We start from the raw sequence: 17,693 nt of genomic DNA on the forward strand, positions 1-17,693 counted from the left end.
TTAGGGTAACATGGGGAGCATCCCTCTTCTGTGCTACACCAATGAGCTCTCTCAATTCTTTAAGACAGTAAGAAGCTGTTAAAAGCTATAAACAATGTGGTCTGGCAGAAAAGGCAGGAACTTTGGGATCAGACAGAACTTAGTTAACGAATAAATTCTGTCTCTCACTCCCTCTGTAACTAGGGGCAGATTATTTAACCATCCTGTACCTACTTCTTCATCCTAAGTGGGGGATGAGACCACCTTCCATAACCTTGTTTGGAGGATTATAAATGAGGTAAGCGAAGGGCCCACTCTATGCCTGACACACGGGCGTTCAACAAACACTTGCTGATAAGTTAATCATAAGCAGTAGCTATGTTTTAGAAATAACTGCGAGGGCAGAAAGACCAGAGCTTAGGAGACTCAGGAGGTGTTTCCATGACGACCTCCCTCTCATCATCTTCCTGAATACAACCTACAGCAAAAGGAGATCCCTACAGCCTCAGACCCTGCGTTGGCCTCATTTTATCCCCTTTATTTGGCAAAAGAAAAGAGAGAAGTAGCATTATACAGAGTGATACTGTTAAGTGTAAAACAAAAAGCAAACCAAAAACACCTGGCGATTTTTTTTTAACCAAAAAAGGAAACTTTTTAATCAACCAAAGTTACACTGCATGAAATTTATACACAGCTCTCCTTTTCAGCTGAGGTTATTCCTGGTAATGGTTTTAGCTAATACAGCATTAGTTTCCTCTGACTTTGTAAAATATATTTTGTATTACTCTTAATTTTTTTCTAAAACTGAATACTTCCCTGGAGAAAACCACAATTTGAAAAGATACATGCACCCCAATGTTCACTGCAGCACTATTTACAACAGCCAGGACATGGAAGCAACCTAAATGTCCATTGACAGATGAATGGATAAAGAAGATGCAGTGTATATATACCATGGAATAGTACTCAGCCATAAAAAAAGAACGAAATAATGCCATTTACAGCAACATGGATGGGCCCAGAGACTGTCATACTGAGTGAAGTAAGTCAAAGACAAATATCGTGTCTTTGACATGAAATATCATGTCTTTGACATGATATTTGACATGTCTTTGACATGTACTTATATGTGGAATCTAAAAAAATGGTACAAATGAACTTATTTACAAAACAGAAATAGAGTCACAGATGTAAAAACAAACATGGTTACCGGGGTAAAATGGGGGAGGGGAATAAATTGGAAGGTTGGGATGGACATATACACACTACTATATATAAAATAGATAACTAATAAGGACCTGCTGTAGAGCACAGGGAACTCTACTCAATATTCTGTAATGACCTATGCGGGAAAAGAATTTTTAAAAGAGTGGAGACGTGTATAACTGATTCACTTTGCCGTACAACAGATACACAACAGCGTAAATCAACTGCACTCCAATAAAATATTTTTTAAATAAATAATTAAAACTGAACATGTCCAAAGAATCTCTAGACAAATTCTGTAAGCAGTCTTAAGGGCCTCTTCATCGCAATCCCAAATAAATTTAATGTCAAAGTGCTGGAAAAATCTATATGCGTTAGATATTGTTTAGATCAGTGTTTCTCAACCTCAGCACCGCTGATATTCTGAGCCAGATACTTTTCAGGTGTGGCCCATTCTGTGCACTGCAGGATGGTTAGCAGAATCCCTGGCCTCTATCCACTAGATGCCAGTAGCACCTCCCCAGCTGTGACAACCAAAAATGTCTCCAGACTCTGCCAAGACTCCACTGGGGGCAAACACCCTCCCCAGCTGCCCTAGAGCCATTGACTTAGATCCACCACCTTAAGGAAAACCAAGGTTTTTCCACATTAAAATCATCTGAGGACTTCAAAAAGAATTTGAATTTTTTATAATTTGTGTATTACATCAATATGAAGTTCATTTTTAAAATAAAATCACATTTCAGTGTAAAATAAATCCTTAAAAAATAAAAATAAAATAAATCCTTAAATTAAGCAAACGAACAACCTTTTTAATGGTACAGTGAAACATTGCTTGTGTTTATTCACATTTCACCTACCATGAACATGCAGCCCTACGTGTTAAGCGGTGCCATTTTACGAGAGGAGGCTGGTGACCTGCCCATGCTACCCGTAGTTCCACGTGTCAGGGAACAGGATGCGTGTCACTAGGCGAGACCAAAGAGTAAGGAAGAATGGAACAGGGAGGAGCCTGGGTGCCCTTCTCCCAAGTTCAAAATGCAACCGCCCCCCCAGCTGCCCTAGGGCCACTGACTTAGATCCACCACCTTAAGGAAAACCAAGGTCTTCCACATTAAAATCATTTGAGGACTTCAAAAATAATCCGAATTATTTTTTATAGTTTGTGTATTTTATAATTTTATAACTTATGTGTATTACATCAATGTGAATGGGGGGAGCCAATGCAGATGGAAGCAAAGGAGAGACGTGATGGGGCGCCTGAGGGAAGACCACCTGCCTCAGGCTGGAGGTGACAGGAAGGGGCAAGAATGGAATCAGAGAAATCAGTAAAAGACGTCAGGACAAGATAAGAAACAGTAAATGGCTGAAGGGGCTGACCCAAGACTGTGGTTTGGTGTCTAGGCTTCCATAGCACATGGCTGATGGGACAGCTGTTCCCATCCTGGACTGACAGTTAAGGAGACGACAGCCTGGGGAGAATCCAGCAAAAGGTGCTTCTTTCTTTTCCCTTCCTTCTATCCACAGTCCATCCATCCATCATCCATCATCCATCCATCCATCACCCACCCATCCACCATCCATCCATCCATCACCCATCTGTCCACCGTCCACCCATCCATCATCCATCCATCCACCCACCGTCCATCCATCCATAGTCCATCCATCCACCGTCCATCCATCCATCATCCATCCATCATTCATCCATTCACCATCCATCATCCATCCATCCACCCACCGTCCATCCATCATCCATCCATCCATCATCCAGCCATGCACCGTCCATCCATCCATCCATCATCCCATCCATCCATCTCTAATGAGCCCCAGGTAGTCTTCTAAGTGCTGAGGAAATAATAGCGAAGAGAACACTCCCTGCCCCCCATACAGCTTATGTGATGGTTGACAAGTTTTAAGTACATGCTGCAAAAGAATTCATTCATAGGGAGCAAAATTACATTTTCTACAATTCCAACTTTTCCAAGCTTAAAGGGAGCCTTCTATTTATTCCTCCAAATTCCAAAATTTTTTAATTGTTGTAAAATACACAACTTAAAATTTACCATCTTAACCTTTATCAGTGTACCGCTCGATGGCATTAAGTACATTCACCTCCAGAACTGTTTTCATCCTGCAAAACTGGAACTCTGTCCCCACTGAACAATGATTCTGTACCCTTGTCATTCCAGCCCCCAGCAAATACCAGTCTACTTTCTGTCTCTTATGAATCTGACTACTCTAGGGATCTCACATAATCGGATATTTGTCCTTTTATGACTGATTTATTTCAATCAGCATAATGTCCTTGAGGTTCACTGATGTTATAGCATGTGTCAGAATTCCCTTCCTTTTTAAGGCTGAGTAATATTCCACTGTATGTATATACCACATTTTGTTTATCCATTCATCCATCAATGGGCACTTGGGTTGCTGCCATCTTTTGGCTACTGTGAATAATGCTGTCATGAACATGTGTGTACATGTATCGAGACCCTGCTTTCAATTCTTCTGGCTACATACCCAGAAGTGGGATTGATGGATCATACATTAATTCTATTTATAATTTTTTGAGGAACTGCCATCCTGTTTTCCATAGTGGCTGCATCATTTTACATTTCCCACCAGCAGTGCACAGGTTCCAATTTCTCCACATACTCACCAACACTTGTTACTTTCTGGATTTTGATAGCAGCCATCCTAATGGGTGAGACGAAACAAGTTCTATATCATGTAATTTTATCTTTTTATATTATGTAAGATATAAAAGTAGACAGACTAGAATAATGAACCCCACGGAACCATGATTCAACCACTACAATTATCAACAAAGGGCCAATCTTGTTTGATTTATACACCCCCGTTCCTATCACCAATTTCAGATATTTTGACACATATCCCAGACATCATATAACTTCACCCCTCAATACTTCAACATACATCTCTAAAAGATGACTCTTTTGGAAACCAACCATAATGGCACTATCACCTAAAAATTCACAATAATTAATATCATCAAATATCCAGTCAGGATTCATACTAATCTGTTTTGGTATATCAAATAATTTAACTCAATACATCTCTCTGTCTGTGATGTTTCATCATGAATTTGACTGCTATGAAAGAAAAAAACTTTAAACCATTGATCACACTTAATCAATAAAGCTTTAATGGTTTCCACAACCTCCCAATTTTTGTTTCACCATTAAGTATGTTTATTTAAGTAGGTTTTTTTGTAGATGTTATCAGGTTGAGATAGTTCCCCTCTATTCCTAACTTGCTGGAGTTTTTACCATGAACGAGTGTTGGATTTTGTCAAATGCTATTTCTGCATTCATTCATATGATAATGATTTTTTTTAACCTGTTGATAAGGTGGATTACTGATTTTTTAATGCTGAAACAGCCTTGTGCACATAGAATAAATCCCATTTGGTCATGGTGTATAATTTTTTTTTGTATTGATATACTGTTGGATTTGATTTCCTGATGTTGTACAGAGGAATTTTACTTTGTATTTGTTTATTGAGACTGTCATTAAAAAATTTTTTTCATCAATATATTTCAATTTGCTTCTGTTCTGACCTGAAAATTCTACTGGCTTGAATATATCTAGTTCTGTAGATTCAACATCAAATACAACACTTATTTTCTGAGCACTGACTATGTGCCAGGCACTGTATATGCTCAATTTTACTTGCCACTGAGACTGATTTCCTAAAAGATGTAGCTACACCATGGGGCAGGAGACAGCAACAGTCACAGTGCTGTTTTTGAGCAATCAGGGTGTGATGATCTCAAATGTGCTTTTGAAAAATTAGGACTAAAAAAAAGCCAACTGGAATTTCTGATATTAAATCTAGCTTAAACATAGCATCCCCACACACCTAAGAGACAAATAACTGAAGGTCTGTTAGTAAAGAGGCAGGTCCTCCTAAAACAACGTTCAGGACCTTTTCAGATCATGGACTCTTTTGAGAATCTAATGAAAGGCACGAACCCCCTCCCAAGGTAAAAATGCGAAGACACATGTGGCACATGGCGGGAGGTTTTAGGGGCTTCATACGACTGCTGACACCAGTCCAGGTAAGAATCACTATTCCCAAACACAGTGAAATCTCTATCAGCTGACCCTCAGAAACCTGGCGTCTTCACCTAGCACCTTGATGTAACTGGAAATCAAAGTGTAAAACTACATTTCTTTTATGCTTGTGGTTCTCAAATTGTACTTGTATTTCAGTCTTCAGCAGCAATATCTTAATAGTTCATGGAGGGCCTCCCTGGTGGCGCAGTGGTTGAGAGTCCACCTGCCGATGCAGGGGACTGGGTTCGTGCCCCGGTCCAGGAGGATCCCACATGCCATGGAGCGGCTGGGCCCGCGAGCCATGGCCACTGAGCCTGCGCGTCCGGAAAAAAAAAAAAAAAAAAGTTCATGGAGACTTCCCCACATGACCCCAGGAGAGAGCCAAGGAAGAAATACAAATTAGGAAAGACACTTGACGAATTTTTAAAGAAAGTAAAGGCTAGTGACACAGAGAGGCTGAAAGTAATAAAGAAGTTAATTTGAAGCTGAAATGATAGAGTATGCTTTGAATAATGGTGAAAAGCCCAAGTGATAAAGACAGAAGTCTTATGCTTTTATTGAGAATAATAAAAAAAAATAACTTCCAAGAGAGCTGCTTCCATCTTGTTCCCCTAATTAGTTTTATAGAAAAGCATCTTTGTTACACTAGTCAGAAGGTTACATAGTTAAACATTCTTACTTCACTGTTATGAGAAAGATGAAAAGGAAACTGGGTGGGTGGGTGGGCAGATGGGCAGATGGATGGATAGGCAATAGAATAAGGATATCCTTCTTTAAACAAGTTCCAGGTCTGCTCTCTAGATGGGTCCACGAAGATCTACATGTACCATCCACAACACAGTATAATAACCGATCCGAAGCCATTAAGGGAGGTATTTAGCATATTTTACTCACAATTATCAGGAAAATGTGAATATTTTAAAGCAGCCTCCAACAAATATTTTTTTAACATTTAAATAGGCTACCTAGGGACTTCCCTGATGGTCCAGTGGTTAAGACTCCACGCTTCCAATGCAGGGAGCACAGGTTCGATCCCCGGTCAGGGAGCTAATAAGATCCCACATGCCGCACAGCATGGCCAAATAAATAAATAAACATGACGCTACCTACCCTTCAGTTGCCCATTATCTCATTTTTCTAGCACTCTGATTTTCATAGTAAGTTGGATTTAACTCTCCAAAGTAACAATATCACATTCACAGATTTTCTAGTAAGCAAATGGAAACACTTCCCTAACAAGAAGTGAAATCAATTACTTTTCTAATCAAATTCTGTTTTACTCAATATTGAGATTTACCCCATCACATGAACAGGCCAGGTACCAACCTAGAACATAACCCGCAGGTCTAACTATAGTAATGCCTGTGTTCCACTGTTGTCTCCTGAGCTTCATGGACAACTATCCCACATGCTGAGAGCCTCTCTTGAATGTCACAAACGTGACGCGACAGCCACTCCAGCGTGGGAGCCTCGTGTTCAGTTGCAACACAATTTCCAACAGCAAAAGCTCTTGCCCGACTCCTCCAGAAGTTCCAGGTGATGGGCGAGATGCACAGGGCAGACAGTCCTCAAACTTCTGGGAGGTCAGGGGTCTCCCTCAGTGTTTGCATTGGGAGGGGTCCAGGCGGAAGTGCTCTGGGCTCACAGGATTCCTCCAGGGTCCTGGTCATGAATACTCTGCAGCCCCTTGTGCGGGGAGCCCTGCCTTCAGCTGCAGCATCCCTGGGAATGGAGGAGGCACCTGGCCCGAGTCCCACAATACCCCACAGGTGGGCGGTCGGCAGGCTGACATCCCCAGGGAACCTGGGGATCTTCTCTGACCAGCGTGGTGGGTGCTCGGGTTAGGTTCAGGGGGCCCTATGAGCTTTTCTTTTTTCTTTCTTTTTTTTTTTTTTTGCGGTACGCGGGCCTCTCACTCTTGTGGCCTCTCCCGTTGCGGAGCAGAGGCTCCGGACGCGCAGGCTCAGCGGCCACGGCTCACGGGCCCAGCCGCTCCACGGCATGTGGGATCTTCCCGGACCGGGGCACGAGCCCGCGTCCCCTGCCTCGGCAGGCGGACTCTCAACCACTGCGCCACCAGGGGAGCGCCCTATGAGCTTTTCTCATGCTCTGTTCCCTCTGGTGGTGACTATTCGTGCATGATTATTGAGATATCTCAGAATGCGGCTTTGTGACAGGAAGAAGAGGTGGGAAACTGGAGGAACTTCTTAGAATTTGTACCCTAACAGATGAGGGGAGCTCAAACCACAGAGGGCAAGGAATACACTGACTTCACGCACCACAGCAGTGCTCCATAACCAGGGTGCGGGCCACATCTTCCAGACCGTGCCTCCTGGGCTGCATCCCGGAATCTGAGCCAGTCAGACTGACCTGGGCTTGGGCAGGTTTGGAACGGGACGTTCTCCAGGAGATTCTGCTGCCCTCCGCAACAATGAACGAACGAGTCACGTGAGGCTCATGAACAGAGGCATTCGGAGAGTTCTCTTTAAGAGAAACGGCAATTTCCACTTTTGCTCTCTTAAATGCTTTCCTGCCCTCTGTACGCACCCCTACCCCACCTGATCCCCACCCCCCAGAGAGCTATTTTGGGAGGCAGCTGTCTTTGGATTCGCTCTTCTAGGATACTTACAACTGGTACCACCTATGGCCACTGGTTTTGTCTTAGCACAAGAGCCCTCCTTAAGCAAAAGCATCTCATGCATGACTTAATTCGCTGAGTTGTAATATACAGCATTTTTCACAGGCAATGCCATGCAAAATTGTGAACTTTATCTTCAGGTCACTCCACTGCCTTTCTGCACACGCAGGGTTACCAACATACACACCTGCCTCGCTCCCCACCCCGCAGCCACCCCCGTCAGTGTGTGCTTCCAGATTTTCCTGGCCTCTTCATTTGTACCAAATCTAAACTCACCTGCTCCAACTTTCCACTTCCTCACAATCCTGCTAGGACTGGCCTGCTAGTCTGAGAAACTAATTTGAGTTGGGTGCAAATGAAGGATAATGACAAGATAGCCACACTTGCATGTGCCAAGGATTTCAATGATTTAATACAAAAGTAGAAACTAAGGTAAGAAACGCAGGCACCCTGCCAGCTGGTAGAAGAAAATATTTTTGGAACAGAGCCCTTTAACACCTCTCAGTTCATATCTTAAGTGCATGGAAGTTATTCAGAGGACATATATTTTTATGCAGTTTCCTACAGAATTAAATATACAGCATGACAGGAACAAATCTACTGCCAAACCACTGTTAGAGCATTTCAAGTTGGTGATTTGTACACATCCATTTTTCAATTAACGCTTACAACGCAAGTCAATGAGAAATCTAGTTATGCAAAAACGTACCTGTCATGATTTCCTTAAATTTCCTTTTTTTCTATGTTACCAGAAAATACAGGCCGGGTTTGCCCTTTTCTTTCTTCTTATCGTTATCACATTTGTCTTGAATTAAAATAGGACAGGGCGCTGTCCTGTAACATAATAGTCTGGTGGCGATTTCCAAGTTCTGTTGTGTTTTTTTAGTCTCCTGACCTTCATATACAATGGAAAACTTTATCATATATAGTTCAGAAAAGGCCACACAGTGTTCAAGACCTTCTGACATTCACTATCAATACAACATTCTTAACAGCTGTTACCCAAAGTACTGTCATTAAGTTGACTAGAATTGCCTAAAAAACACAACAGCTGACCGCAAAAATATAAAAATCCCGTCCTTGCTCCCCGATTGTTTGCTCCTTTATTAACTTACGTTCCTACAATACCAACGATAACAAGATAAATGCTTTTCCATAGAATTCTTACCCTATTTAAAATAAATGTAAAGGTTTTGTGATCAACACAGAAAATGAAACAGCTCAATCTTATTTTTCCACCGAGTCTCTCAAGAAGCACATTTACACGAAGAAGAGGAGAATCGGGACTTCCCTGGCGGTCCAGCGGTTTAGACCCTGCACTCCCAGTGCAGGGGGCCCGGGTCTGAGCCCTGGTCAGGGAACAAGATCCCATGTGCCACAACTAAAAGATCCCGAGTGCCACGGCTAAGACCTGGCGCAGCGTAATAAATAAACAAAATAAATAAATGTTTTTTTAAAGAAAGAAGAGCAGAATCAATACAATGATGAGACATGAAGGAAGACGACAAGGACATAATTCCCCTAAGTTATTCTGGGTGTTTCAAACCCCAGGACATTGAGAAAACTTATAGATAGAATTGCGGGGGTGGCGGTGGGGCGGGGGGGAAGAATTTCGAGCCTACACTGTGGCTGACCTTGTTTTTTTTTTAATTCTTGGCCGTGCCACACGGCTTGTGGGATCCTAGTTCCCCGACCAGGGATCAAACCCAGGCCCCCTGCAGTGGAAGCGCGGAGTCCTAACCAGTGGCCCGCCAGGGAAGTCCCATACTATGGTTGATATTTAAGGAATCTGTGAAAGATGATAACCTGGTTCAAGAATGGGAAGAAGATGGACATTTTTAGCTATACTTCAATGAGTTTGGCATTGACCATGGACAAAATTCTAGATTGGTTTCTGTGCCTTTAGAGAAGGAAAGAAAAATCACAAAGAGCTGGTGACCTTATTCACAAGAACAAGGTATTAAACATTTTCTCTTTTGAGAGGGTTATTAGGAAAGTCACAGGAAAGCTGGAAAAATAACATCGGCTTCTATTTCCAAAGTGCCTTGATAAAAACTTTCCTTACCAAGACCCATTTGAAACTCTAGCAATAGTGTATTAAACCTTGAAAAGGCATCTGAGGGGGCCTCTCTTCATTTCCTTTTGAGTAGCAAGATGGAAACGGAATGGAAATAAAAGTGGGTGGATTTACAATGGCCATCCCAAAGGGTCACTGAATAATGCACCCAGGAAACCTGGACCAGACTCTTGGTCATCTTTCAAAGGCTCATTCTTGCTTGGTGCTCTTCATCCTTTATATCAAAGTTGAAAATCACAAGAAGCTAGAATGGACAGATAGAAACTGTGGAGTCAGGATTCAAAACTACCTGACAGCACGGGGAGGCGGGTCACATGCAGCAAGAAGTGTAATGAAGACGAACATGAACACCTGCACCAGTGCAGAGCATCCGGTTAGGGTTCAGCACCAGAGCGGGGGGTCCTGGGGTTCAGGTTAATAAAGTCGGTGTGAGGGGGCAGCTGAGAAGCTTGGACAAGGGGTACTAGCTACATGCCACCCCAACTCTGCTCCTGTGTGTGGAACTCTATTAAGCCTCCTGCCCTGTCTGAAAGGTGGTGTCTACACCATGGAGCACCCAAGGACAAAGAAACCAGGCAGGCTGGCAGAGAGATTTTGGAAATACATCACATGAAGAACAAGTTGGTATATAAAATGTTGGTGTCGGGAGGGGAGGGGATGGTAACTCCCCTTGTGGGCGGGGATGCAAAACGGTTCAGCCACTGTTTGGTGGTTTCTCAATAAATTAAACAAAATTACCATATGACCCAATAATCCCACTCCTAGGTATAAACCCCTAAGAATTTAAAACAGGTACTCAAACAATTACCCATGTGTGCATATTCATAACAGTGCTATTCATGACAGCTAATAGGCGGAAACAATCCAAAATGTCCATCGACAGATGAATGGATAAACAAAATGTGGTATATACATATGATGGAATATTATTCACCCATAAAAAGGAATGAAGTACTGATACATGCTGCAATGGGGATGAACCTCAAAAACATTACGTTAAGTGTAAGAAGTCATACATAAAAGGTCTCATGAAATATTCAGAATAATTAAGTCCACTTACATGAAATATTCACAATAATTAAATCCATAGAGACAGAAAGCAGAGGAGTGCCTGCCAGGGACTGTGGGGAGAGGTGAATGGGGAGTGACTGTTTAAAGGATGTAAGGTTTTCTATGGGGTGATGAAATGTTTTGGAACTACCCAGCGGTGGTGGCTACACAACACTGTGAATATACTATATGCCACTGAATTGCCTACACACTTTAAAATGTTATGTTGAGAATTCGCGGTTTCTGGTCCAGCATGTAAGGAGCTTAGAAGTCACCACTCTGGGGCTTCCCTGGTGGTGCAGTGGTTAAGAATCTGCCTGCCAATGCAGGGGACACGGATTCGATCCCTGGTCCGGGAAGATCCCACATGCCGCGGAGCAACTAAGCCCGTACGCCACAACCACTGAGCCTGCGCGCTAGAGCCCATGCGCCACAACTACTGAGCCCGTGTGCCACAACTACTAAAGCCCACGCACCTAGAGCCCGTACTCTGCAACAAGAGAAGGCACCGCAACGAGAAGCCCACGCACCGCAACGAAGAGTAGCCCCCGCTCGCCGCAACTAGAGAAAGCCCACGCGCAGCAACAAAGACCCAATGCAGCCAAAAATAAAATTTTTTAAATGTTTAATATATTAAGAAAAAAAAGTCATCACTCCATGCTAACAAGGGAAAAGCTGAACTGAGACAGCAACAACTCTTCTTAGATCCATCAGAGAAGTGAGGTCCCAGGGCAAAACTGCTGCCCCCAAAATGGCAGAGACAGACAGCAGAGCTACAGAGAATCACAACTTACCAGAGCAGAGACCCATGGTCAGAACCCGCCAGGAAACCAGCGCCAGGGGAGGAAAATGCAAAATGTAAACTGATGAATGGCTGGAGGCTACCATGGACAACTCTGAGGGCTAAAACCTCCAGGGGGACCCAGTCATCCGGGGTCCCCCACACTTTTATCTCCAGGAGCCCTGCCAGGTCCTTACAGTGAATATCAGGGGAAAAGTTCCCTTGTGCCTCCAGCAGGGGGAGGGGAAAAGGAACCATTCTGAAATAAGCCAGAGCATTCTGTTCTTCTCAACAGGTTAGCTATTTAACCAGAGCCTAACTAACCTGCTGGGGTTGTATCAGAGCCTAACCTACTTGGGGGAAGAGAAATACACAAATCCAGCCCACTCTAGCTATCCTGTCCCACTTAAGGATGGGAGGGGGCCTGAGAAGCCCTGGTGAAGTTCACAGACCAAGGGCACAGGTTCACTGAAAGACCAGAACCTAATCACAGGACTCTAGAACACTGACTCTCCCACAGCTTTACTGCTGTATCACTGAAGGCTGCTTTACCACAGTTCCTTCCACCCAGTACATCATGTCCACCTTTGCAACAAAAAATTACAAGGCAGGGGATCCCTGGCAGTCCAGTGGTTAGGACTCAGTGCTTTCATTGCCATGGCCTGGGTTCAATCCCTGGTTGGGGAAGTAAGATCCCACAGGCCACAAGGAAAAACAAACAAACAAAAAAATTACAAGGCGTACCAAAAAGCAAAAACACACTTTTAAGAGACTGAACAAGTATCAGAACCAGAGTCACATGTGGTAGGAAAGCAGGAATTATCAGACCAGGAATTAAAAAACAAAACAAAACTATGATTAATATGGTAAGAGCTTTAATGGAAAAACATGCAAGAACAGAGGGATAATGTAAACAGATGAAAGTTCTAAGAAAGAATAAAAAAGAAATGCTAGAGATCAAGAACTCTAACAGAAATGAAGAATGCCTCTGATGGGCTCATTAGGAGACAACACAGCTGAGGGAACACTCTTTGAGCCTGAGGATATGACAACAGAAACTACCAAAACTGAAAAGCAAAGAGAGAAGAGACTGAAAAACAAAACAAAACAAAAAACCCAGAACAGAAAATCCAAGAACTGTGGGAACTTGTACAACTACAAGAGGTATAACATATGCATAAATGGGAACACCTGAAGGAGAAGGAAGGAACAGAGCAAAGCAACAATGAAAGAACTGCCCTCAAAGGAATGTCAGACACCAAACCACAGATCTAAGAAGCTCAGAGAACACCTACCAGGATAAATGCAAAACAAACGAACAAAAACTACACCTAGGCATATCATATTCAAACTGCAGGAAATCAAAGTTAAAGAAAAAATCTTGAAAGAAGCCAGAGTGGGGAAAAATACCTTACCTACCAAGGAGCAAATATAAGAATTACATCTGACTTCTCAGAACCCATACAAGCAAGGAGAGAACAAAGTGAAATATTTAAAGTGTTGAGAAAAAAAAAAAAAATGCCAGCCTAGAATTCTGTACCCTGCAAAATTATCCTTCAAAATTGAGGAAGAATTAAAGACTTTCTCAGACAAACAAAAATTGAGGGAATCTGTTGCGAGTAAGAAGGAAAATCATGTCAGAAACTCAGATCTACATAAAAAAGAGCACTGGAGTATGAATAAGTGAGGATAAAATATTTTTATTTTTAGTTTTTCTTATTCTTAATTGATCTAACACAAGTTTGTTAAAAATAACATCAACAATGTACTTGATAATGTATACTTATGTGCATATATATGTTCTTGAAGGCTTATGTATATAACTGACTCAATGACAACAATGATACAAGGGATAGGAGGGAAGAATCAGGAATATTTTGTCATTAAAACGTACTTGCCCTACCTGTGAAGCAGTAATAGTGTTATCTGAAAGTGGACTTAGATTAGTTGTAAATATCCAGTGGAAACTCTAGGGCAACCATGAAAAAAAGTACGAAAAAGAAGTATAATTGATATGCTAAGAAGAGAGAGAAAATGGAGTCATATAAAATACTCATTACCACCACAAAAAAGGCAAAAAAACATGGAAAACATAAAGAGGAACAAAGAGCAAGCGCAACAAACAGCAAACAGTAACAAGTATGATAGATATTAAACCGACTATATCAACAATCGCTTTAAACATCAAAAGTCTAAATAGACCAATTAAAAGAGATTGTAAGATTAGGGGAAAAAAAAAAAACAAGACCCAACTATGTGTTTTCTACAAGAAACCCACTTTACATATAAAGACACATATAGAGTAAAAGTAAAGGGATGCTTTCCGGACCTGGCTAAGGAGGAGGCGCCATCATGGGAGTTGACATCCGCCACAAGGACTAAAACATTCGACGCAAGGAGCCCAAGAGCCAGGACGCCTACTTAAAGCTGTTGGTCAAGCTGTACAGGTTTCTGGCCAGACGAACCAACTTGACCTTCAATCAAGTTGTACTGAAGAGGTTGTTCACGAGCCACACCAACCGGCCACCTCTGTCCCCTTCCCAGATGATCTGGAAGATGAAGCTTCCTGGTTGCGAAGGCAAAACAACTGTGGTGGTGGGGACTACAGCCGATGATGTGCGTGTCCAGGAGGTGCCCAAACCGAAGGTGTGCTCTCTTCGAGTGAGCAGCTGCGCCCAGAGCCTCATCCTCATGGCCGGGGGCAAGATCCTCACCTTTGACCAGCTGGCCCTGGACTCCCCCAAGAGCTGTGGCACTGTCCTCCTCTCTGGTCCTCGCAAGGGCCGAGAGGTGTACAGGCATTTCGGCAAGGCCCCAGGAACCCCGCATAGACACACCAAACCCTACGTACGCTCCAAGGGCCAGAAGTTCGAGCACGCCAGAGGCCGACGGGCCAGCCGTGGCTACAAGAACTAACCCCAGATCCTACCTTGTTATTAAAAAGATGTTGGATGCTTTAAAAAAAAAAAAAAAAAGTAAAGGGATGGAGACAGATATACTGTTAACACTAATTAAAAGAAAGTATTTGCAAAAGACACGTCTGATAAAGACTGTTATCCGTAATACACCAAAAAAACTCTTAAAACTCAACAATAAGAAAACAAACAATACAATGTTTTAAATGGGCAAAAGATGTGAACATACACCTCATCAATAAAGACATACAGACGGAAAGAAAGTAATGAAAAGATGTTCCACATCATATGTCATTAAGGAATTGCAAATTAAAACAACCATGATACCACCACACACCTATTAGAATGGCCAAATTCCAAAACACTGGTAACACCAAATGCAGGCAAGAATGTAAAACAACAGGAACTGTCATTCACTGCCAGAGGGAATGCAAAATGGTGCAGACACTTTGGAAGAGAGCTTGGCAGCTTCTTATAAAACGAAACATGTGCTTATCATGTGATCCAGCAATCGTGCCCCTTGGTATTTACCCAAATGAGTGGAAAACTTAGGTCCACACAAAAACCTGCACACGGATGTTTACAGCAGCTTTATCCATAACTGCCCCAAACCTGGAAGCAACCAAGACGTGCTTCAGTAGGTGAATGGACAAATAAACTGTGGTACATCCAGACAATGGAATATTACTCAGCACTAAACAGAAATGAGCTATCAAGCCATGAAAAGACATGGGGGAAACTTAAATGCATTACTGAGTGACAGAAGCCAATATGAAAAGGCTACATGCTGTACAATTCCAACTATAGGACGTTCTGGAAAAAAGCAAAACTAAGGATGGGACTTCCCTGGCGGTCCAGTGGTTAGGGCTCTGAGATTCCACTGTGGGAGGCACGGGTTCGATCCCTGGTTGGGAAAGTACATCCCACATGCATGCTGCAATTAAGAGTTCGCGTGCTGCAACTAAGGAGCTGGTGAGGCACAACTAAGGAGCCCACGTGCCTCAACTAAGATGCAGCGCAAATAAATAAATAAAAACTTTCTCTTAAAAAAAAAAAACCAAACTACGGAGACAGTAAAAGCATCAGTGGTCACTAGGAGTTCAAGGGGCTGGAGGGATGAACAGATGAGCACAGAAGATTTAGGGCAGTGAAATTACTTTGTATGATACTACAATGGTAGATACATGTCATTATACATTTGTCAAAAATCACAGAATGCACAACACTAAGAGTGAACCTTAAACTACGGACATTGACACTGTGTCAATGTTCCTCAATTGAAATAAACATACCCTGTGGTGCAGGATATTAATAATGGGGGAGGCTGCACACGTACGGGGACTGGGGTATAAGGAAACTCTCTGTACTATCCATTCAACTTTTCTATGAACCTAAAACTGTTCTAAAATATACAGTTTATTAATTTTTATTATTTTTTTGGAATGCAGTGGATTCTCGAAGCATCTTAGCATTTAATTAATTCTGTGCTTCTAAGTAGATCCATGTTCCCTAAACTTATGCACCAAGGCGTCCCTGCAAACGTACAGGGGAGACATAGGTTCTTTTAAATTTGAAGGCAACAAGCGATACTTTGAGTCTGTCAGGTACCAGACAAACTGCTGGTTCGAGGCAGTTCACAGCTCAACATTAGACTGCAATGCATTCCTTTTTATGGTGTCACAGCTTTGCTGAGTTTTTAGCAGTTGCTGTGACCCAAGGAAGTGGCCTGTGAAAATCAACACGGAATAGAAAAGAGGGCATCCACGTCCGACCTGACTTCAAGCTTTGAGAAGTCGTTGCTGTGCTCAACAGGAGCTCATATCCCATGAGTAAGTTCCTGTGATTATTTTAAGATGAATTAAAAGTATTATTATATTATTTTTTCTTTCAATTTCTTTGTGTTTTTTAAACAGCTACTAAGTTATTAGGATATAAATCTTAAGATGTTAGGATATAAATATTAAGCTGTTTGGACCTAAGGAGTTAATTAAACAGAATTGCTGGGCATATCTTTTTAGCCTGAAGGCTCTGTGAAAAGGTTACTGATGCACCCAAGGTACTGTGAACAAAGAAAGGTCAAGAAGCTCTGGAGCAGACAATGAATAGAGATACATTCAGGTTGTGAGTTAAGGCTAAAAGGGAAGGGTTCCAGACTCAAACATTCAGGCAGAAGAGACTTTCTGGCTCAACTGAAGGCTAATGAGATGCAGTAATAATAATCACTTAGGTTGGGTCAATACTGAAGAAGGCTGACTTCATTTATTTCATATCAAATGCTATTCAGGTTGGAGTTCAGGGTGACAAAAACCTCTAGGCTTATCTGCAAGGCCACTGTTAACTCTCCACGTGGCACACTTGTTATACATTCTCTTTGCGTCCATTAAAATATAACCAAAAAAGTTTATTAATTTTTAAAAATGCTATGTTCATTTTATCCTATGGAAATTTCACCTCAAGTTTTAAAAAGGGAGGGGAGAGTTCTATGGATTTGAGTTAATAAAACAGCAAACACATAAGGTATACTCTAGTGTTCTAAACACTGACAAAATCTGTTTAATCTTATAGGGTTAAACGTATAAGGGTTAAACATATAAACACCAACAGGCTCCTTAATCTCTGTGTGCCTGAGTTTCTTCCTCTGTAAAAGGCAAATAAGGGAACAGCAGAGCTGGGATGTGAACGAGAGTTGGCTAGAGAATCCACGTTCTTCGCCATTCCACGACACTCCTAGGGTGCCAGCGCTTATCCTGTGGGGATCCAGAGGCAGAACCAACACCAAGGTCTTTCTGACAATGAAGGCTGCCCTCCAAAATGGAAGGAGTTCCCCGATTAGATGAGTTCCAGCGGGGACTGGTCAACTGATGTCAGTGCTCAGACAGAGAGGATCACATCCAAAGCTGCACGAGATCATTTCTAAAGCTCTTGTCAAATCCGAAACTGATTCCAGCACAGTGTGCAGATTTCTGA

The 17,693-nt window shown here is 42.3% G+C and overlaps 1 pseudogene; it reads left to right on the plus strand.

Annotated features, from left to right (window-relative positions):
• The first annotated feature begins 14,163 nt into the window (after nucleotides 1-14,163).
• Nucleotides 14,164-14,727, plus strand: LOC136131125 (large ribosomal subunit protein eL18 pseudogene; annotated as a pseudogene).
• The last annotated feature ends 2,966 nt before the right edge of the window (nucleotides 14,728-17,693 follow it).

Source organism: Phocoena phocoena, chromosome 1 (assembly GCF_963924675.1).
Source record: "Phocoena phocoena chromosome 1, mPhoPho1.1, whole genome shotgun sequence".
Classification (NCBI taxonomy): Eukaryota; Metazoa; Chordata; class Mammalia; order Artiodactyla; family Phocoenidae; genus Phocoena; species Phocoena phocoena.